At 40.2% G+C, this 22,553-nt stretch overlaps 1 protein-coding gene and 1 long non-coding RNA gene across 2 annotated transcripts in view; one reads left to right on the plus strand and one right to left on the minus strand.

Annotated features, from left to right (window-relative positions):
• The window catches only part of LOC307214677 (uncharacterized protein), a 127,890-nt gene that overhangs the window by 35,415 nt on the left and 69,922 nt on the right, over positions 1–22,553 (minus strand). The gene's annotated exons all lie outside the window — the stretch shown is intronic.
• On the plus strand, positions 4,480–20,820 carry LOC307215223. The gene is made up of 3 exons (XR_013838401.1): positions 4,480–4,563; positions 7,073–7,184; positions 20,750–20,820. It is a non-coding gene; the product is annotated as an uncharacterized lncRNA (long non-coding RNA).

Raw genomic sequence — 22,553 nt, forward strand, 5'->3', positions numbered from 1 at the left:
TTGACACAGCCCAGCTTCCTTCACGGCTTCATACTTTGGTCCGTGAGCGAGGGGCCACTTTTCCTCGGTTCCCCTGAGGTATTTTCCTTTGTATGCCAGACCCAGGGGATCCTCTCAGCCCTTGCCACGGACTTGGGAATCTCCTTTTCCTAGAAGATCTCTCCCCTCGTGACTGGAAGGAGACCCCAGAAGAAGAAGAAGAGAGTCTTCCCACAGCTTCACTCCCATCTGAATTCTCCCTTCAGACCCTCAACATGGTCTCCCCTTCTCAGCTGTGAGGCTCCTTCCTCTGGCTCCATAGATATTCTCCTCAGAACGGAGGATCCACTCAGGTCAGAACCACTTCCCCCTCCCTCCACCCTCTCCTCATCCCCATCTTCTCTCAGAATTCCCTCTCTCCCATCTCAAATCCCCTCAGAAATGGCTCTCTTTATTTTCCCTCCAAAAGTGCTGGCGCCACCCCCCTCTGGGTAGCCAATCAGAAAGAGGCTCTGGCCCTCTGGTGGAATGGTGAGGCACTGCACCCCCAGACTCTGCTCTGGCTCTGCTGTCCGTCACAGCAGCCAGCTGCCCCAGCAGGCCTTGCAATCTCCCCACCGCTTGAGCTGTCCCACATTGTCTCCCGAGACAGACGGATGAGGAGAGAACCATTCAGGGGCCACAGGAAAGGGGCATCAGGGGCCGACAGAGGCAAACTGGAGTGGGGCAGCATCGCCCAAATGATGCCTACTAAATCCCCAAAGTTTGAGGGATAGGGTCTCTCTCTCTTCCTTCTCAATATCAGTTATTTCTAGCTAAGAAATTGGGGAAAAGCAGCTAGTCATGAAGGATTTTTCTAGAGTGTTTTATTCATCCTCACCTGAATAAACACCTAGATAACGTGAAATTAATGGGTGTTAAGTGTCTCCAAATAACATTAAACCTATGCAAGAAGATTATTGGAATAGGACAAATGATTCCCCCACCTCCTGGAATTCCCTAGGCAAAAAAATTTAAATGTTATGGAAATCATGGGGGAGGCACATCTTTATAGTTGTTGCAATGTTACAAATATTAGGCCTGAATGTATCCTTTTGACTTGACAGCTCAGGTAAGGTAACTAGCTTTATAAATTCCTAGAAAATCCATACTTTAACAGCCTCTCCTCATTCCATGTTAGGAGTCATTCTGCAAAGAAACAGAAAAGTTGATTGTAACTTTAAGAACCTTTTCTGTGAGTTCTGAGCTGATTAGGTTCAACTGGTCATGACTACAAAAGGAGGGAAAGTTACAGTTTGAATTTACCTGCAGAGAGAGAGCACCCATGATCACAGCAGATGGTGACAGCAGTCACGAAATTAAAGGACGCCTGCTTCTTGGAGAAAAGCAATGCCAAACCTAGACAGCATCTTAAAAAGCAGAGACATCACCTTGCCGACAAAGGTCCGTACAGTTAAAGTGCCATGGAGGCCCCTGGGGGGCTAGGGTGGTGGAAGGGGACACTGGAACATTGAAGCCAGAAACTCTGCGGGGTGGTCTGGTCGTCTCCTGCCCGCCCCAGCTCCCAGGGGAGCCACCAGGAACAGCCACTCCCCCCTGCCCATGGCCAGTGAGAGAAACCTCAGGGAGGGGAAAGTGATGCAGCCAGCTTGGCTTTCAGAGACAGACACCTTCCTCTCCTTCTTCCTCCAAGAGGCAATGAGAGAAATGTCTTCTTCGTGGGCTTCCTGGCGCTGCCAGAGAGACCATCCAACCGGACCAGCCACCTCCCCCCCCCCCCCCTGCTTCTGCCCCCCAACTCTAGTGGCTCTTCTGCTGCATGAAATGAGAAATCAGCAATGGCAGAGACACCCACTCTGGGCCTTGGATTGCAGGCGGCAGAAGGAGCCAGAATCTTGTCCTTCTGCCCCTGGTGCTTAGCAGTTCTGCCAAAGGGAACCTTTGTTTTTTTGTTTTTTTAATGAATATTTATTAGCATTTTCAATAACAAACATAACAAAAATAGAACAAAAAGTAACAAAAATACAGAAAAGAAAAACTTAAAAAGAACAATTAAAAAACATATGAGATTTCAAATGCTTATTTTCATATAACTTCTTTCTCGGACCTCCTCACGCCTCCCCCTTTTGTATTCTGATTCCATTGTTGTTCCAGCAAATTCTTATACTTATTTCTCAATCTTCAATTAATAAATTTTTTACATCTTATAATATTACCTTTCCTCTTTCTTCCATTTCCTTAAATTATTTTTGCAATTCTTATTTTCATTTTAATTTAACCATTCTGAAAACCAATTTTCATCTATCTAAACTTAAACATAAATACCTATATCTCATTTCTTATACTTAAGCATATTTCTTAAAGTCGGCCAATTTCCCATCCACGGCTTTCCCAACTTCTAAACAAATCATCAACACATTTCAACAAAATTAGTTATGAATTATATACCCTTTGGAGAACTAAACTCCACCCTCCCTTTCCCGGTTTTGGTCCCAATAGTTCGTCATTTACTGTTTAGCCTGGAGATCTCACGTCCGAGGCTCTCAAATCACCCTCAGTTCCTCTTTGCCGGCCTCTTTGACAGTCCTTGATGTTAAGCCCCAGAGCTCGGAGGGGCTCCAACCCCTCAGGGTCCATGTTTTTTTCAGCTAATCCTCTATATTTAAAATTGACGCTTGTGGGGTATTCCAAAACTAATTTCATCTTCCTCTCAAGTCTGAAAGCTCTCCATATTCCATCGTCCCCTTTGGTCAGGTTTGTAATCCTTAGATCTTCATTTTCCATCTCAAGGCAGGTTTTCCATCTCAAATTTTTATTCTCCTTTGTTGTCTTCCTGTCTGGCCCCAAATTGTGGCTCTCCTTTGACATCTGCAAAGTTAGAACTCCTCCCTCCTTTTCTTCAATAACAGCATCTATCTCTTTCTCCATATTCTCATAGCTCTCCGCTTTCTCTGGTTGTTCAATTGTGTAAATTTCTTGCTTCCATTCCTTGTCAGTATCAACAATGTTATTTACTGCCAAAGCCAAAGTGTTCACACTTGTAGACAAAACATCGGTCTGGTTTTGTAATTTTCCCAGGAGAACAAGTATTCTATTGAGTTCAGTCTGATTTTCCTTTCCTTCAGCCATTCTTGTAATGTCCCTTACCCCCCACAAGGGGGGATTTTAGTAATTCAATGTCTTTCAGTTTAGACCCAGTATACAAGTTAATTTGTATCCACTCTCTCTTATTTTCAAAAAGTTGCATCAAATATAGCCAACAGAGGCGGCAAAACAAAGTTCCCTTTTTTCTTTCCTTTGACAGCTGGTTTGACAGCTGTCAAACTCTTCAGTACTTCATCAACCGGCTCTTTTCACGGGACGCCCCCGGATTTGGGGGGGGGTGAAACTTTAACTCCCAAAGTTACTTTTATCCTCCGGTAACACTCTTGTGGTGTCAAACCGTGAAGGTTCAAAGCTTTTAAAGAAAAAGAAGATTCTCTCGACCTTAAATAGCAAGCTCTTTGCTTTAAAATATCTACAAAGAGGGGGGGGCGGACTTCCTTTTTAATCCCTCCCCGCTCGTTCCTAATTCATCAAAACTTTTCTTTAAATTCCGAATTCCGTATATACTCACAGGTTCTTATTCTTAAGTCCAAATGTTCCAAGGAAAAAGTCAGCGCTTCTCCGACAATGGCACGCGGCTTCGCTCCGCAGAAGTAGCAGTCTACTCACAGCACCACGCCGTACCCCGTCCCCGTTCTGTAGCCTTTAAAAAGGCCCCTTCACGGTTTGGGGGGCGCAAATGGTGCCCACCGAGTCACCACGTTCACAGGCATCTACACCTGTGATTTTTAAGGGTCCCCGCGTCGCCGCCGCGGACAAGACCCGATCCTGCGGAGCCGATTCCCTCCGGAGCTCGGAGGGAATCCGCCATTAGTCGATGGCGCTAACCCGGATGGCGCACACCTGGTGCTTAGCAGTTCTGCCAAAGGGAACCTTTGTCCAGCGTCTCCTGATTATCCTGCCTCACCAGGGGTTGGACTAGATGACCCCAGGGTCCCTTCCAACTCTACGATTCTACATTCCTACAATCTGCTGAATGGAAATTCAGATTTAGAACATGCTCTGCATGATCCCAAGAGGAACACACTTTGCCCCTATGTGGTGAAGGTCCTGGCTTCCGTCCCTAATGCATATTTCAAATAGTAGACTTTCCCAGAGAGGTTTGCCAGGTAGAACTGCAGATACAAATATATGAAAAGAAAATGATGAAGGCTCACCTCCCCCTAGGTCTATAGATTAATCCATCCTTTAATTTAACAGGCGGGTCAGTCCTTTATGTGTCCTAGATCTTAAACATTGTCGTTTTCCGCTCACAGGGCATTTTAAACTGTGCCACAACCAATCTGCCATTAGCCCAGGCTGACATCCAGAATTCTCTTCTGTACTGTCTTTCCAAATGCTAATGAGCTGATGCATCAGCATAAACACAATAATTCCCGTCTGGGGTTCTTTTTTTGTCATTCTGCAGCCTTATTGGAGTTCACCGATTGGGTCTGTGTTGCTCCCGGACAGGAGGAAGGAAGTCAAATGACACCGAGGGTTGGTTCAGAGAAAGAGTCCTTTATTTCTGCTCTCCGGAACAGCAGAAAGGCACCTGTGTGGTGTGTCCACAGCAAGTCCAAAGAAATGAGAAATTTCATGCAGTATATATATCCTCCAGACACCCTCTCCCCCTTCCCCAGGAATCCAACCACGTCAGCTTGTACACGCAGGTGGACATCACAGATGTTCCTGCTCCGACACTCTTAACCATAAATGGGTATTCCTTCCTATACTTCTGACCATAAAAGGATATTCCTTACTTCTGACCATAAAAGGATCTTCCTGTTCCTACTCTTATCTTGGAGCAAGAGGTCACCATCTCCAAGAACACCCTCTGGCACTGTTCCCAGACTAGGTCTGTGCGCCTTTGTGGTCAGGATATAAGATAAGGCACAGACGTGTCTTCCCTGTTCTACTGGTAGAGCCAAGGCCATCCTTGCCATCACAAACTGATAAAGGAGAGGTTACAGATAGGTAGCCGTGTTGGTCTGCCATAGTCAAAACAAAAAAAATTCCTTCCAGTAGCACCTTAAAGACCAACTAAGTCAGTTCTTGGTATGAGCTTTCATGTGCATGCACACTTCTTCAGAAACTGCACAAGATGCTGATGCAGCTTGAGTACAAGCAAGGCCCTGCCGACAAGTGTCTATACAGCAAGTCGAGTAATGGACAATTTTCATAGCAAAGATGTTGCTTTATTATTTATACCCTGCTGATCTGGCTGGGTTTCCCTAGGCACTCTGGGCGGCTTCCAACAAACAACTAAAAATACATTAAAACATCAGACATTAAAAACTTCCCTAAACAGGTAGGTATTTGCCTGGCTCCTAAAGCTATATAATGGAGGATTTCCCAACCTTTGTATGAATTCTCTGATGGGAAGTGAGATTGCAGCCCGAACTAAAGCTCTTTCCACATTCCACACATGGATGGGGTTTCTCCCTTGTATGAATTATTTGATGGGAAGTGAGGGAGGACCTCTGATTGAAGCTCTTTCCACATTCCACGCACTGATAGGGTTTTTCCCCTGTATGAATTCTTTGATGGGAAGTGAGATTGCAGCTCTTACTGAAGCTCTTTCCACATTCCACACACTGATATGGTTTCTCCCCTGTATGAATTCTTTGATGGGAAGTGAGAGAGGAGCTATTAGTGAAGCTCTTTCCACATTCCACACACGGATAGTGTTTCTCCACTGTATGAATTTTCTGATGGGAAGTGAGCCTGTGGCTGTGACTGAAGCTCTTTCCACATTCCACGCACTGATAGGGTTTCTCCCCTGTATGAATTCTTTGATGGGAAGTGAGAGAGGATCTATGAGTGAAGTTCTTCCCACATTCCACACACTGATAGGGTTTTCCCCCTGCATGAATTCTTTGATGGGAACTGAGATTGTGGCTCTGACTGAAGCTCTTTCCACATTCCACACACTGATATGGTTTCTCCCCTGTATGAATTCTTTTATGGGAATTGAGAGAGGAGCTCCTACTGAAGCTCTTTCCACATTCCACACACTGATATGGTTTCTCCCCTGTATGAATTCTTTTATGGAAAGTGAGAGTGGATCTATCAGTGAAGTTCTTCCCACAATCCACACACTGATAGGGTTTCTGCCCTGTGTGAATTTTTTGATGGGAAGTGAGATAGGATCTCTGATGGAAGCTTTTTCCACATTCCACACACTGATAGGGTTTCTCCCCTGTATGAATTCTTTGATGGGAACTGAGATGACGGCTCTGACTGAAGCACTTTCCACATTCCACACACTGATAGGGTTTCTCCCCTGTATGAATTCTTTTATGGAAAGTGAGAGTGGATCTATCAGCAAAGTTCTTCCCACAAAACACACATTTATAGGGTTTCTCCCCTGTATGAATTCTTTGATGGGTATTGAGATGGTCGCTCCTACTGAAGCTCTTTCCACATTCCACACACTGATAGGGTTTCTCCCCTGTATGAATTCTCTGATGGGAAGTGAGATAGGAGCTATTAGTGAAGCTCTTTCCACATTCCATGCACTGATGGGGTTTCTTTCCGATGAGATTTTGTTGATGGGAAGTGGAATGGGAGCTCTGACTGCAGCTCTCGCCACACTCCAAATTTTTACGTGGCTTCTCCTCTCTGGGGATTTTGTTGTGGTCACCCTTGTTCTCGATTTCCAGTTCATCACAATCTGCAATGGAGACAAAAAGGGATTAGAGCCTTGGGAAGAAATGGAGAAGAACTGAAAGGAACTGTGTGTGTGTTCATTACCTTTGTTGTTTGTCATTAACCAACATATTTATTATTGGATTCTTATGGGTTGTTGAATGTTGCTTTGTTTGATATACAGTAGTGGCCAAAATTGTGGAAGCCTTTTGGAAAAAAGTGTATTTCAGACGTTTGATGGCTCATAAAACCACTTCTTTTGGAGTAATATCATAAAATAATATATTAATGGAAAGATAATTTAATCAAGAATGTAATGCAATTATGATTGTTCAATTACCGTATTTTTCTACCGAAGAAGATTCAGATGTGGTAGGATGAAGAAGGGAGTCTATCCCAGCAGCGGAGAGAAAATGATGCAGTGATAGAAAGTCGCAAGAGCAGAAAAAGGAAATAACACTCCCTGCTGAGTGAGTACAAAAGTGAAAGTCCTCAGTAACAATGTGCTGAGGCAAAGGCTACTTTAAAACAAAGAGCTGAAGAGATAAGTAGAAACTTTGAATCTTATTTTGGGAGAAGACTTATGAGGGAGAGAGGGAAGGTGGTTTAAGAAGTTTAAAGAGACATTTGACTTCCGGAGGCGGCGCCATCGGTAATGGCGGATTCCCTCTGTAACGGAGGGAGAAGCTCCGCAGAGAACCGGGTCCACCGCTACAGCGAAGCGGAGGACCCTTAAAAAACCTGCAGGCGGGAGAAGCCTGGGGCCGTGGGACTCAGTGGGCACGTTTTCGCGCCCCCCCAACTGTCAAAGGAGCTCTGAAAAGAGCTCCGGAGCGGAGCGGGGGTGCAGCGCTGTGCTGGAGTCGATCGCTACTTCTGCGGAGGGAAGCTGCGCGGCAGTTACCGGAGAGCTCTGGCCTTTTTCCTGTGAAACGTCGGATTAAAACAGCTATCCATGAGTAAGAATTCGGAAATCCGGGAAAGATCAAAGCATAAGACCTACTAAAATTGGACTCTGAATTTGAACTTGACGCTTTGATCGGGACTTTGAACTTGAATTTAAATTTGGACCTGAAATCGGCAAAGTGCAAACAGGAAGTCCGCTTTGCCGATCTTGTAAATAGAATGAAAGCAAGGGACAAGGGAACTTTGAACCATTGACTTTCCTTGTGAATACAGCTAAATTTCACTGTCAGACCAAAAGAAACCCCCCTAAGCAGGTAAAGGGGGGATAAAAAATCCACCGCTTCATCCTTGATTTTGGTCTGTTGGTCTGCTTTAAACAACTGGAAGGCTACTGTGAACGCACCGTTTTATGGACATTGTAACTTTTACTGTTGAACTCTGAGAAAGACTGGCAACAATTTAAGGGAGCTTCCAAGTTTGTAACTATTTTATTCCTGTAACAATTGGGAAGATAACTGGGGAGCTTATGAAGTTACTGTTTAACAACCATTGATGAAACAACTTGGCACTTTGCTCCCCTAGAGGAACTTTGTGTTATAGCTGGGGATTTTCCACTGCAGCTGTTATTGCTTATGGTTAAGAAGTAAGCTTGGGAACTGTGTGTGTGACCTTGACTTTTAGAGGCAAAGTAATGGACCAAAAAACAACAACCAGATAAGTCGCAAGAAAAGCCTCCCAGTATCAACAAGAGCCAAAGTTAAACAACAGCAGCTGCTGCAGGCACAGCAACAATATCTGCATAGAAGAACATCAGCAGCAGGACTTCCTGCCCCACAAGTCACAGAAAGGGAAGAACCAAAAGGAACAGGATCGGACTCTGCAACATTAGACAAGATCCTATCTGCCCTACAAACTTTGACAGCTAAGATTGATTTAAATACTTCGACTATTAAGGATTTGGGGCAAAAAGTAAACGACTTGGGGACAAATGTAAATTCCAACACCCAGGCGATTGACAGATTGTTGCAGGAATCTAAGGAGACAAAGAAGACAGCAGAGGAAGCAAAAGAGAGGGTATTGGCAGTTGAACAAAAGATACCGCCAATAAATAAAAAATTGGATGATTATAAGGTACAATTCTCTCTGATTGAACTTAAAGAGAAACAGACTAATTTGAGAATCAGGGCGGTCCCAGAAATAGAAGAAGGAGATTTAATAGAACTTCTTACATCGGAATTTGAGGAGTGCTGGGACCTGGAGCCAGACAAAGAAGAATTTAAGATAGTGAGTGCTTTTCGACTAGGAAGGGCCAAAAGGAAAAATAGAGCGAGAGACTGTTTGATTGCCTTAAGGTCAAAAGAAGAAAGAGATAAAATACTGAGTCTCCACTATCAGAAAGCACTCGAGATCCAAGGGGTGAGAATTGAGATTTTTAAAGATATCCCGAAACACCTACTTGACCTTAGAGCCAACTACGGAAATTTGGTGGACCTGCTAAGAAGAAACAGCATTTTGTTCAGGTGGGAATTTCCGCAAGGCCTCTTGTTTACATTTAAAGGAAAGAAAATAAAGATAAGATCAGAGGAAGATAAAGTGAGTTTCCTGAGAGACTTTGGAGAAGAATTACAAAGAGAGGCCAGAACAAAAGATTCGGAAACACCAGGGTTGAGACCACTTGACTTAGGAAGAACCCCCTTGGGACTGGACCAACTAGAGAAAGAGACACAGCCGTCGAATCAAGAGCAACTTTTAGGAGCAGTTGGAGGAACATCATAACAACAACAACATGTCTCTGTAGATGTTAACTTGGAACATTAGAGGTCTGAACTCCCCTAGTAAAAGGAAGAAGATTTTTCATATGTTGAAAAAGGAACAATTGGACCTAATTTGTCTACAAGAAACACATATAACAAGACTCCATAGGAAATTATTGATAAATAAAAAGTTAGGCCAAGAATTCATTTCATCGGACAAAGTAAAAAAAAGAGGAGTTGTGATTTATGCAAAAGAGAAATTATCACCAAAATTTCTCCTTAAAGATGAACATGGACGATTTGTGGCAATTGAGATACAATTTCAAGGAGAGAAATTAGTAATAATTGGAGTCTATGCACCTAATGAGGGGAAATCAGAGTTTTACAAGAAACTGCATGAGACGTTAATGGACTTTATGGACCAAAGCATTATTCTGATGGGAGACATGAATGGCGTTGTGTCGACATATATGGATAAATCTGAAAGACAGGTAGTTACAAAAGATGGAAGACTACCAAAGACCTTTTTTGAACTGACAGACAATATGGATTTGATTGACATTTGGAGAACTAAAAATCCCCTAGGTAGAGAGGGGACTTTCTTCTTTGAAGCCAACTTGACTTGGACAAGAATTGACCAAATTTGGATTACAAGAGGGATGGCACCCAAGATTCGAAAGGTGGAAATCTGCCCAAAAATCTGCTCTGACCATAACCCAGTGAGGATGGATATGAAACTAACACCGAATGGTTCCTTCAGATGGAGAATGAATGACACCTTATTTAGAGACTGTGAAATTATTAAGAAGGCCCCAAAAACTTTGAAAGACTATATTGAAATAAATTTGAAGACTACTGTGGAAAAAAGAGTAATCTGGGATGCAAGTAAAGCTGTAATGAGAGGGTTTTTGATTCAGCAAAATGTTATAAAGAGGAAACTTCAAGAGGAAAAGAAAGAAAAGATTTTAGAGAAAATTAGAGAAGGCGAGAAGAGATTAAGGACTAAACCTAAGTCTCAAGAGATTCTACGAGAAATTAAACTTTACCAGGCACAATATTTCAAAATGGTCAATCAGGACATAGAATGGAAAATTAAACAAATGAGACAAAAAACCTTTGAATCGGCCAATAAGTGCGGAAAGCTGCTAGCTTGGCAGCTGAAGGAAAGACAGAAATTAAATACTGTGACTAATCTTGAAGTAAATGGAAGGAATATACAAAACCCACGGGAGATTCAAGATTGCTTCCAGAGATATTTTAAACAATTGTATGCACAAGGGCCACAGAATGAAATTAAAATTGAGAATTTTTTGGAAACAAATGGACTACAAAAAATATCTCAAGAGAATAAATTAATACTGAATGACAAAATTTCTAAACACGAGGTCGAAGGTGCCATCAAGAATTTGCAACTAGGCAAGTCTCCAGGCCCGGATGGGCTAACCTCCAAATATTACAAGGATATGAAAGATTATTTAATTCAACCTCTAATGGAGGTTTGCAATGAAATTATGGAAGGGAAAAGAGCGCCGGAGTCGTGGAAAGAAGCTTACATCACGCTTATACCGAAAAATGAGGCAGAAAAGACACAACTCAAGAACTACCGCCCCATATCCCTACTTAATGTGGATTACAAACTTTTTGCTGATATCTTGGCTAAAAGACTAAAAAAAGTTTTAGTAACAATGATACATAAAGACCAAGCTGGCTTTCTCCCAGGCAGGCAATTGTCAAATAATATGAGAAATTTAATTGACATTTTGGAAAAATTACAAGTTAATATTAATACAAAAGCTGTATTGATATTCATTGATGTGGAGAAAGCCTTTGACAATATTTCCTGGAATTTTATGAGGAAAAATTTGCAAGGGATGGGGGTTGGAGAAAGGTTTGGAAACGGTATAGGTGCGATTTATTCAGAACAAAAGGCAAAATTAATAGTGAACAATGTAGTTACAGAAGAAGTTAAGATAGAGAAAGGGACACAACAAGGCTGCCCAATTTCCCCTTTGCTTTTTATTTCAGTCCTGGAGGTCTTGCTGAACATGATTAGAAGGGACCAACAGATTCAGGGTATACAGGTCGGAGTCAAACACTATAAACTCAAAGCTTTTGCAGATGACCTAGTATTGACATTACAGGAGCCAATCCCTAGTTCTAAAAGAGCTTTGGAAATAATACAAGAATTTGGTCAGGTGGCAGGTTTTAAATTGAATAAACTTAAGACTATGGTTTTAGAGAAAAATTTAACACCGGTAGAGAAGGAAAGGTTTCAGGAAGAAACAGGCTTAACATTAGTGAAAAAAGTAAAATACCTAGGGGTGAACTTGACTTCGAAGAATGTAAATTTATTTAAAGATAACTATGAGAAGTGTTGGTCAGAAGTGAAAAAAGATCTTGAAATTTGGACAAACTTGAAGCTGGGTAGAATTGCTGTTATCAAAATGAATGTATTGCCAAGAATGTTGTTTTTGTTCCAGACGTTACAAATCATTGACAAAATGGACTGTTTCGAGAAGTGGCAAAAAGAAATTTCTAGATTTGTCTGGCAGGGCAAAAAGCCCAGAATAAAATACAAAATCCTCACTGACGCAAAGGAAAGAGGGGGGTTTGCCCTGCCGGACTTTAAGTTATACTATGAAGCAGCAGCTTTCTGCTGGTTGAAGGATTGGCTACTTCTTGAAAACACGGACATTTTAGATTTGGAAGGATATGATAATGTTTTTGGGTGGCATGCATACTTGTGGTACGGCAAGGCTAAAGTTTATAAAACATTTAAAAATCATATTGTCAGGAAAGCATTGTTTAATGTCTGGATGAAATATAAAGATTTTCTGGAAAATAAAACCCCAAGGTGGCTTTCACCTATGGAAGCAAAGGCCCTGAAAAAGCTTAACATGGAATCTAACTGGCCTAAATATTGGGAAATCTTGGAGCTGGAGGGAGACAAAGTGAAATTGCAGAGTTATGAGAAACTTAAAGATAAGGTGCGCGACTGGTTACATTATTTTCAAGTAAGAGAGGCCTATTATTTGGATAGGAAAAACGGTTTCCAGGTGGAAAAATCAAAGTTGGAAACAGAACTGTTAGAACCCAATGCTAAGATATTGTCGAGAATGTATAATCTGCTGTTGAAATGGAACACTGAGGACGAAACGGTAAAATCTGCTATGATAAAATGGGCTCAAGATGTTGGTCATAACATTATGTTTGCTGACTGGGAACAGCTGTATGAAATTTACAGCATGTAATGCCTTAAGAGAGAATATTATGAAAGGTGGTACATGACCCCAGTCAAGCTTGCAAAAATTTATCACCTGCCCGATAATAAATGTTGGAAATGTAAAGAAACTGAAGGGACATTCTTTCACCTCTGGTGGATGTGCCCAAGGATTAAGGCTTTCTGGGAGATGATATATAATGAACTGGAAAAGGTATTTAAGTATACCTTCCTGAAGAAACCAGAGGCCTTTCTCCTGGGCATGGTCGGCCAGTTGGTGTCAAAGAAGGACAGAACCTTTTTTATGTATGCTACAGCAGCAGCAAGAATACTCATCGCAAAGCATTGGAAGACGCAAGATCTACCCACCTTGGAAGAATGGCAGATGCAAGTAATAGACTATATGGAACTGGCTGAAATGACCGGCAGAATTCGAGATCAAGGAGAAGAGCAGGTGGAAGAGGACTGGAAGAAGTTCAAAGCCTATCTACAAAAACATTGTAAAACTTTTGAATGTTGAGGACATTGAAAAGGAAAAGAAGGGGTTCTAGGGATTAAGTTAAATAAGAGTGCAAAGGGAGGGATAAAGGATGAAAATGAATACGAATGATCTTGCTGAATAAATTTTTAAGTGGAATACAAGAAAGGAGGCGGGCGGAAGTAAGGGAAATAAGGTTTTGAAGGTTACGAAACGGAAAGAGAGGGTTTTTTTACGCTAAATTTGTTTTTTTTGTGTGTTTTCTTTTTCTTCTTTTTTTGTCTTTTCTTTGTAATATTTGTGGATTTTTATGTTGGATTGTTAAATTTTCTTTGTTTTTTCTTGTAAAATTCAATAAAATATTATAAAAAAAATAAAAATAAAGAGACATTTTACAAGGACAAAAAAAAAAAAGGATTAGAACCAAATGGAATTTAAATAGAGGAAATTAAGCCACACATGTTTATGCTTCATATATATTGTAAAGTGGATTATTGTTTTCTCCCCGGCAGACTACTACTCTTTCTTTTAATGGTATTTTCTCCTTCCTGGGTACTGACTCTTATTGACCTTTACTCCCTCTCTGCTTTTCTTTTATCCTCATGAGGATTAAGCCAACAAGAGGCTAGGAAAAGAGAAGAGCTTAAACGTACTACCCCCCCCCCGTTTTTTTTTCTTTTTGGACACGATTTGGACACGAAAGGGCGATATATCACACTCCAATGGATTAGGCCAAAAAGAGGCCAAGAAAAGGAAATTTGAAATTTGATAATGGCTATTGGGTTTAGGTTTATCTTTTTCGGATTGAGGCGGTAGAGATTAAAACACTGAAACTTTAAAAATATATAAAGTCCTCCCTCAAATTCAGCATGGTGGATTAGGTCTACAAGTGGCTGAAGACTACAGAAAGACTGAGTTAAAGACAGAGAAGAATAGAAGAGGAAGCTCCTTCAGATAAATTTATAATTGGGACTAATAACTAAATTTATTTAGCAATTCTTTATTTTCATATTATTTGATCAGACTGAATGTATGGTGTGCTATTCATGAGATAATTAATGATTTGAGTAATGTAAATTGGGAATAGATAGATAAAAGTGATTAGTCATTGCAATAGGAAGGGAGGGTGAGTGTGACATCTAGAGGTCTAGTGAGTGTCTGCACGATATTATATTCTTCTTTTTCTTGACATTTTGCTACTCTGGGGATACATATTTAAAGTTTTGTGGTGGACACCTACACCCTTGTGTCAGAAAACTGTTATTTTTGGAATATATTGAATTTATATTGAAATATATTGAATTTATATTGGAACTGTATAAAATGTCAGGAAAAAATTGGGGGGAAATTGGGGGAACTCCAGCAGAAAGGAAAATCTCCAGACAAGAAGAGATCAATGATTTGGATATTTCATGGCTGAAAATAAAAGAAGAATTTAAACAAAATGAACAACACATGGAGAAAAAATTAGGAGAAGTACAAGAAATGCTAGACAAGAAAATAGAGGGGGTGGTGGGGGAGCTCACGAACAAGATTAAGGATCTGACAGTTAGATCTAAAACAATTGAAGAATCAACTAAAAGGATTCAAAAAGAGGTGAAAGAAAATAAAAGGGAGACAGAAAAGATCAAGGAGGAGATAGGGGACCTGAATAAAATTCAGGAGCAGGTATGGGACTGTTTAGCCATGCTTGAAATGAGGCAGAGACAATTGAATCTGAAATTTAGAGGTGTAGGGGAAGAAATGAATGAAAATATAAAAATTAAAATGATTAGAGAATTGGCAAGATGGATGGATATGAAAGAAGAAGAAATTGAATATACTGTGGAGAATGCATTTAGAATCAAAGTAAGATCCTTAAAGGCTAAATCTAAAAAAACTACCAGGAGATTGTCTAATGATATTTAATTCATTAGATATGAGAAACAATATTGAAAATGAGTTACCAAAAAAATTGATAATAGATGGCAGGCCTATTATTATCTTTAAAGAAATTCCTATGAGATTTCTACGCAAGAGGGATGGTTATAAACAACGGGTGAGCGTGCTGAAAAGAAATGGTGTACAACATAGGTGGGAATTCTCAGAAGGGTTTTCCTTCTACTATAAAGACAAAAGATTTAGATTGACTGATATTCAAGAAGTGAAGAAATTTATAAGGCGATACGAGAAAGAGTTAGGAAAGGTAGAAGCAGATAGACCAATATATAGATTTGGAGAAAAGGAATCTGAACTAGAAGAAAGAAGAAAGGAGAAGGAGAAGGAGAAGGGAAGAGAAGAAGAGGAAGAAGAAGAAGAAGAGGAAATAGAAGAGGAAGAAGAGGGGAAAGAATTTGAAGAGGAGAACCTAAAGGGGGAAACCACAAGAATCTGAATTTGAATCTAATTACGGTTGATTAGAATATATTACAATGACTTTGAAATTAATAACTTGGAATGTGAACAGACTAAACAAGAAATCTAAGAAAAATAACTAGAGATGTTTTGAAGATAAAAAGCCTTGATGTAATTTGTTTACAAGAGACACACGTTGCTAAAAAACACAAACATATTTTAAAAAATAAAAGATTAGGGGTAGAATTTATAAATTCAGATGTGATTAAGAAGAGAGGGGTAGTGTTATATGTTAAAGAGAAATGGGAACCTAAGTTAATCTACAAAGATGAAGAAGGGAGAGTACTGGGGGTACAAATTAATTACCAAGGGGGAAAAATAAATGTGGTTGCAATTTATGCACCAAACACAAAGTAGAGTTTTACAGGAAGTTAGAAGAAAGATTATTAGAAATAGAAGATCAAAAAACTATTCTAATGGGAGATTACAATGGTGTGGTAATGCCAGAAATGGACAGATCAATAAAAAAGAAGAAAGCCAACCAGGGTAAACTACCAAAGACTTTTTTTAATTTGGTGGGAAACCTGGAACTAATAAGATGTCTGGAGACTTAGACATCAAACTACAAAACAATTCACTTTTTTCTCGGAGCCACATCAAAGCTGGGGAAGGATAGACCAAATATGGACCTCAAGACAACTAGCCCCAAGAATATTGAAATGTGAAATTCTACCCCAAACTTCATCTGATCATAATCCCATAATTTTAGAGGTAAAAAGCAGTGTACAAGGTACATATAGATGGAGGATGAACGAAAATCTTTTTGAGAATTCAGAGGTTATTGAAAAAGCCAAGGAAAGCCTGAAAGAATATTTTAGATGGAACTTAAACAAGGAAACAAATTTGGAAATTGTTTGGGATGCAAGCAAAGCAGTCATGAGAGGTTTCCTCAAAACAAAATAATTACAGAAGAAAGCTGAGAGAAAAGAAAAAAGAAGACATCCTGGCACAATTGGAAGAGTGTGAAAAGAAATTAACGATAAAACCCAAAGATGATCAGAACAAACAAGCAATTCAAATGTTACAAACCCAATTTCTGATACTAGTAAACCAAGAGGTGGAATGGAAAATTAAATTAATGAGACAAAATTTTTTTGAATCAGCCAATAAAACAGGAAAACTCCTTTCATGGCAATTAAGAAAAAGGCAAAAACAAAGTGTGATAAATAAAATAAAATTAGGAGATCGTCAGATAGAAGATCCAAGGGAAATAAAGAAAATCTTCCCAAAAATTTATGAAGACTTATATAAGAAGGAGAATGAGGAGACAAGCAAAATTTCAAAGGGGAAAAAATAACAGAGGAAGAAAAGGAACAATTGAATAAGCCAATAACAACAGAAGAGATCCAAAATGCAACAAAAAGGATCAAAACAGGCAAAGCTCCAGGCCCAGATGGACTTTCGACAAAATATTACAAAGCCTTGGACGAACAACTTATCCCTCTATTAGGTGAAGTTATGAATAATATTATGCAAGGAGGGAATATACCGAACACATGGAGGGAAGCGCACATAACTCTGATCCCTAAACCAGACATGGACAGATTAAATATCAAAAATTACAGACCCATCTCTTTGTTAAATAATGACTATAAAATTTTTACAAACATATTAGCAGATAGATTGAAAAGAAGCTTGAAAGACCTCATTCATAAAGATCAAGCTGGGTTTCTGCCCAATAGACAACTTAAAAATAATATGACACATTGTAAACATCATAGAATATCTGGAAATCAGAAATGAAATACTAGCAGTGTTAATTTTCATTGACGCAGAAAAAGCGTTCGACAATGTGTCGTGGCAGTTTTTATTAAAAAGTATGGAAGCAATGGGGATAGAGGGAACATTTATGAAGGGTATAAGAGCTATATATTCTAAACAAACAGCTAAATTAATTATTAATAACAATTTGACACAGTCATTTGAAATTACAAAAGGAACGAGACAAGGATACCCTCTATTCCACCCCTGCTATTTATAATGGTTCTAGAGGTGATAGCAAACAGGATGAGGAAAATACCGGAAATTCGTGGAATCAAAATTGGAAAGAAGGCATATAAATTGAAAGCGTATGCAGACGACCTGGTACTTACTCTAGAAGAACCACAAATTACTGTTGGTAAAGCATTACAAGAATTAGAGGAGTTTGGTAAATTATCAGGATTTAAATTAAATAAAACAAAAACAAAAATGATGACCAAAAATCTGGAGAAGTATGTGACAGAGCAGTTAGAACAAAAATATGGAATTAAAGTAGCGAAAAAAGTGAAATATCTAGGGATCCAATTAACAATGAGAAACATTAATTTAATCAGTGATAACTACAATACATCATGGAAAGAAATTAAAAGAGATTTGGACAGATGGAATAGAATAAAGCTATCTTGGTCTGGGAGAATGGCCGCAATAAAAATGAGCATTCTTCCGAAGATGCTATTTATTTTTCAGACAATTCCAGTAATTAAGGAATCAACACAATTTAAGGATTGGCAAAAAAACACTGTCAAAATTCATCTGGCAAGGAAAAAGACCAAGAATTAAATTTCAATTATTGACAGATTGGAAGAGAAGAGGGGGATTCTCTGTTCCAAATTTAAAATTGTATTATGAAGCATCTTGTCTATGTTGGATCAAGGAATGGATTACGTTAGAAAACACAGATTTATTGGATTTAGAAGGATTTAACAACAGATATGGTTGCATGGGCTGGATGAATCCCAAGCCGGAATTAAGACTGCCGGAAGAAATATCAACAACCTCAGATATGCAGATGACACAACCTTGATGGCAGAAAGTGAGGAGGAATTAAAGAACCTTTTATTGAGGGTGAAAGAGGAGAGCGCAAAATATGGTCTGAAGCTCAACATCAAAAACACAAAGATCATGGCCACTGGTTCCATCACCTCCTGGCAAATAGAAGGGGAAGAAATGGAGGCAGTGAGAGATTTTACTTTCTTGGGCTCCATGATCACTGCAGAGGGTGACAGCAGTCACGAAATTAAAAGACGCCTGCTTCTTGGAAGAAAGGCGATGGCAAACCTAGACAGCATCTTAAAAAGTAGAGACATCACCTTGCCAACAAAGGTCCGTACAGTTAAAGCTCTGGTTTTCCCAGTAGTGATGTACAGAAGTGAGAGCTGGATCATAAAGAAGGCTGATCGCCGAAGAATTGGTGCTTATGAATTCTGGTGCTGGAGGAGACTCTTGAGAGTACTATGGACAGCAAGAAGATCAAACCTCTCCATTCGGAAGGAAATCAGCCCTGAGTGCTCACTGGAAGGACGGATCCTGAAGCTGAGGCTCCAAGACTTTGGCCACCTCATGCGAAGAGAAGACTCCCTGGAAAAGACCCTGATGTTGGGAAAGACGGAGGGCACAAGGAGAAGGGGACAGCAGAGGACGAGATGGTGGGACAGTTTTCTCGAAGCTACCAGCATGAGTCTGACCAAACTGCGGGAGGCAGTGGAATACAGGAGTGCCTGGCATGCTCTGGTCCAGGGGGTCACGAAGAGGCAGACACGACTAAACGACTAAACAACAACAACAACAATGGTTGGCATTCTTATTTGTGGCTTAATAAGGCCAAAGTTCATAGAGGCTTTTCGAATCACATTTTTAGAGGTGCTCTATATGAAGTTTGGGAGAAAAAAAATTATTAGAAAGAAACACATCCTGGTGGCTTTCACCGATAGACAAACTAACAACCAAAAAACTGAACGTGGAAGGAAAAAGAATAACTTTTGAAATTGTTTTAGTAAAAACGGATAGAGGATGGAAAATTAAAACATACGAGGAATTAAAAAACAAATTAACAGGTAAATGCTTTATGGAATGAAGATAAAAAATTAGGATTCAGTGAGAAAAAATCTAAATATCAAACAGAAATCTTGGAGGGAAAACAAAGCTTTTATCAAAGATGTACAGTCTTCTATTGGAATGGGATACCAAAGACGAGGAAATCAAGGAGGTGATGGTAAAGTGGGAGATTGACCTGGGTTATAACATAGATTAGGAGAAATGGACAACTTTATGGAATAAGGGAATGAAATTTACTGCATGTTCCACTTTAAGGGAAAACCTAGAAAAAATGATGTATAGGTGGTATATTACCCCAGTCAAATTAGTAAAAATGTATAAAATGGGAAACAAAGCTTGCTGGAAATGTAAAAGTAAAGATGGAGACCTATATCATATGTGGTGGACATGCGAGAAAATGAAAAGATTCTGGGATCTAATATATAATGAATTAAAGAAAACTTTTAGGTATATCTTTCCAAAAAAACTGGAGGCATTTTTATTAGGGATAATAGGGGATGAAATAAAAAAGGTTGATCATAAGTTATTTCAGTATGCAACGGTGGCAGCCAGGATTTTAGTTGCACAAAATGGAAGACATCAGAAATCCCAAATGTTATGGAATGGCAGGTAAAATTATTTGAATATACGGAATTAGCGAAAATAACACATAGGATTAGAAACCAAAAAGGATCAAAGTTTGTAGAAGAATGGAGTAAATTTGTAACACACATAGAAACTAATTGTAGAAGTTTAGGACTATAGCAGGATTAGATTAACTCTTGTGATGTATATATAAAAAACTCGATGAAACTGTAAGAGAAGAGAATTGTGGAGTTTGGAACAGACAGGTTTAAAACTCAGTGGTGCCCTGCATCTGGGAGGGGCCTGAAGCAGGGCTTTACGTCACAGGCTTTGTCTGTGAGAGTTACTTTCAGTTCTACCGAGAGACGCTGAGAGACACAGCTTAACGGAGAGGCTGTGTCTGTGTGCTTTTGGGAAGCACGGAGAGATGCCAGAATGGCGGAGGCTTCCGACGGGAAAAAGACTGATTTATGGCTTGTAAATAAACGCTTCTAAAGATAAGAACCGATCTGTCTTTTGGACTTGATTTATCCCTTTCTCACATGGACTCAGGACCGCTGCATTACTCTGCTAGGCCAGCTCAGAGCTTCCAGGGATACGGAGCTGCGCTGGGAAGCTTGCTGGACCCAGGATTTATATCCAATATCCGCAAAGAAAGAAAACCGCAAGAAGTCGAGGCGTGATCTAGCGCAATGTAGATATGATGACAACATGTGTGATTGCAAAGAATGTATTATTTAATTCTTTATTTATTATATTTATCATTTTGTATCAGTGTTTTGTTATGTTTTTTTCTTTATGTTTTTTCTTTTTTGGAAAATGCCAATAAAAAAGAAGGAAAGAAAAAAGAAAGAAAGAAAATGTATGAGGTTTGTCACATAGAGGCATTTTTTGAATTTCCAGGCAGATAGGACGATCCCACAGGGAGCCTTACCAAGAGAGGCCACGATCCCACGATTCTCCTCCATGACATCCTTATGCAGAGCTCTCTGGTCAGGATCCAGCAATGCCCACTCCTCGTCCGTGAAATGAACAGTGACATCTTCAAAGCACACTGGACCCTAAAAGAAAAAGGGAAATGTCCTCCTCTGAGACAGCAGAAATATGATCTGCTACACAATGCTCTGTTGTTTCCTTCCTCTTAATTGCTGCGTTATATATATATATATATATATATATATATATATATAATTTTAACTAATAAATTATAAAATGTACCACAAAACTTATCCCTTATACAATCTTTTTAGACTTCCATCAGCACCTCTGATGTTCCACCATTTTCACCACTTCTTATGCATTTCTTAACTTTATATTGCCTTTACATCTCTTAACAAATCATCCTCCCCCTTCTCCATTTTTTCCATACTTCTAATAATACTCCTCACAAAACTTCTTGCAACCCTACAAACGTCGTCTGTTCTTCACAATTACTGTTCAATTTACTCCAGTCTTCCGGGAATTTCTGGTCTCGCCGGTTTTGAATCCTTCCTGTTAGTTTATCTAATTCTCCTGCGTTATTTCAGTAGGATTGCTTTGCTGCACATTTTAATTATGGGTAGCTATTTTAATGCTTTAATTCAATTATTTTATTCTGCTTTTAATTACGGGTATTTGTCTTTGTGCAAATAGGTGGTACTCCAACTTATGTTTTCCACGTTATTCTGCCTACGCAAGCATCCCAGTTTCCCCGATGGAAGGATCCACTTTCTCCTCTCCTCCTGAGTTGTTCTGAGGAGGTTCCCTTCCAATGCCCTAGAGCCAAATTCAAGGGGTTCATGGGGGCATGGAGAGGGGGAGGAGTGGGGGGGCAGGCCCCATTTTGCAGCAGATGGGGCTGGCCAGGAGAATCCTGGCCTCTATTTGTTCTCGTCTGTCCACTGCTTAGAAGCCTATTTTAGCACTTAGTGATGAATATAGAAATGTGGAAGGAGTCTCCTTCTTTGGAGGTCTTTAAGCAGAGGCTTGACAACCATATGTCAGGAGTGCTCTGATGGTGTTTCCTGCTTGGCAGGGGGTTGGACTTTATGGCCCTTGTGGTCTATTCCAACTCTATGATTCTATGAAATACAAGAAGCCTAGTTTGGATGGCCATCTGTCTTGGGTGATCTAGCTGAGACTCCTGCAATGCAGGGGGTGGGACTTGATGACCCTTGGGGTCCTTTTCAACTCTAGGATTCCATGAAAACTGCAACTACAGATGAATCCTACAGGCGACATTCAGAAGCTGGTGTCACAGAGTTATCTGGGCAGGAAATCCCACAGTTCACAGCTGGAGTTAACTCTTCATCAGCAAGAACACGATGTTCACAGACTTGGCTGAGTTTCGGGCCTCATGAAAAGAGCACCTGATTCCCTGAGGATCTGTCAGTTTGCACTGTCAATCAATTAATGGACTAGTTGCCTAGGTAGAAGTTTCTTTAGTGTGGAGATATATGAAAAGTGAGATTATAAAGTGCAAAGTTTGAAAAGAGTGAAGACCCCAGCTCCCCACAACTTTCTAAGTCCCCCCCCCCCGGGTTTCTATCATACAATTGAACAGTGCGCCAGTGTGCAGCCTGCCTTTGCTCCTCCAATGTCAGACATTTTCTGGCTCTGAGAGACGAGCAGGGAGGGTGGCTTCTGGCAGAAGGAGAGGGAGCCCCCGGTGGCTCCTCCTTGTCCTGACTCACCTCTTCCTCTCGACCTCCCTCTGCCCACTTGCCTC

This window comes from Podarcis cretensis, assembly GCF_951804945.1.
Source record: "Podarcis cretensis genome assembly, chromosome: 4".
NCBI lineage: Eukaryota > Metazoa > Chordata > Lepidosauria > Squamata > Lacertidae > Podarcis > Podarcis cretensis.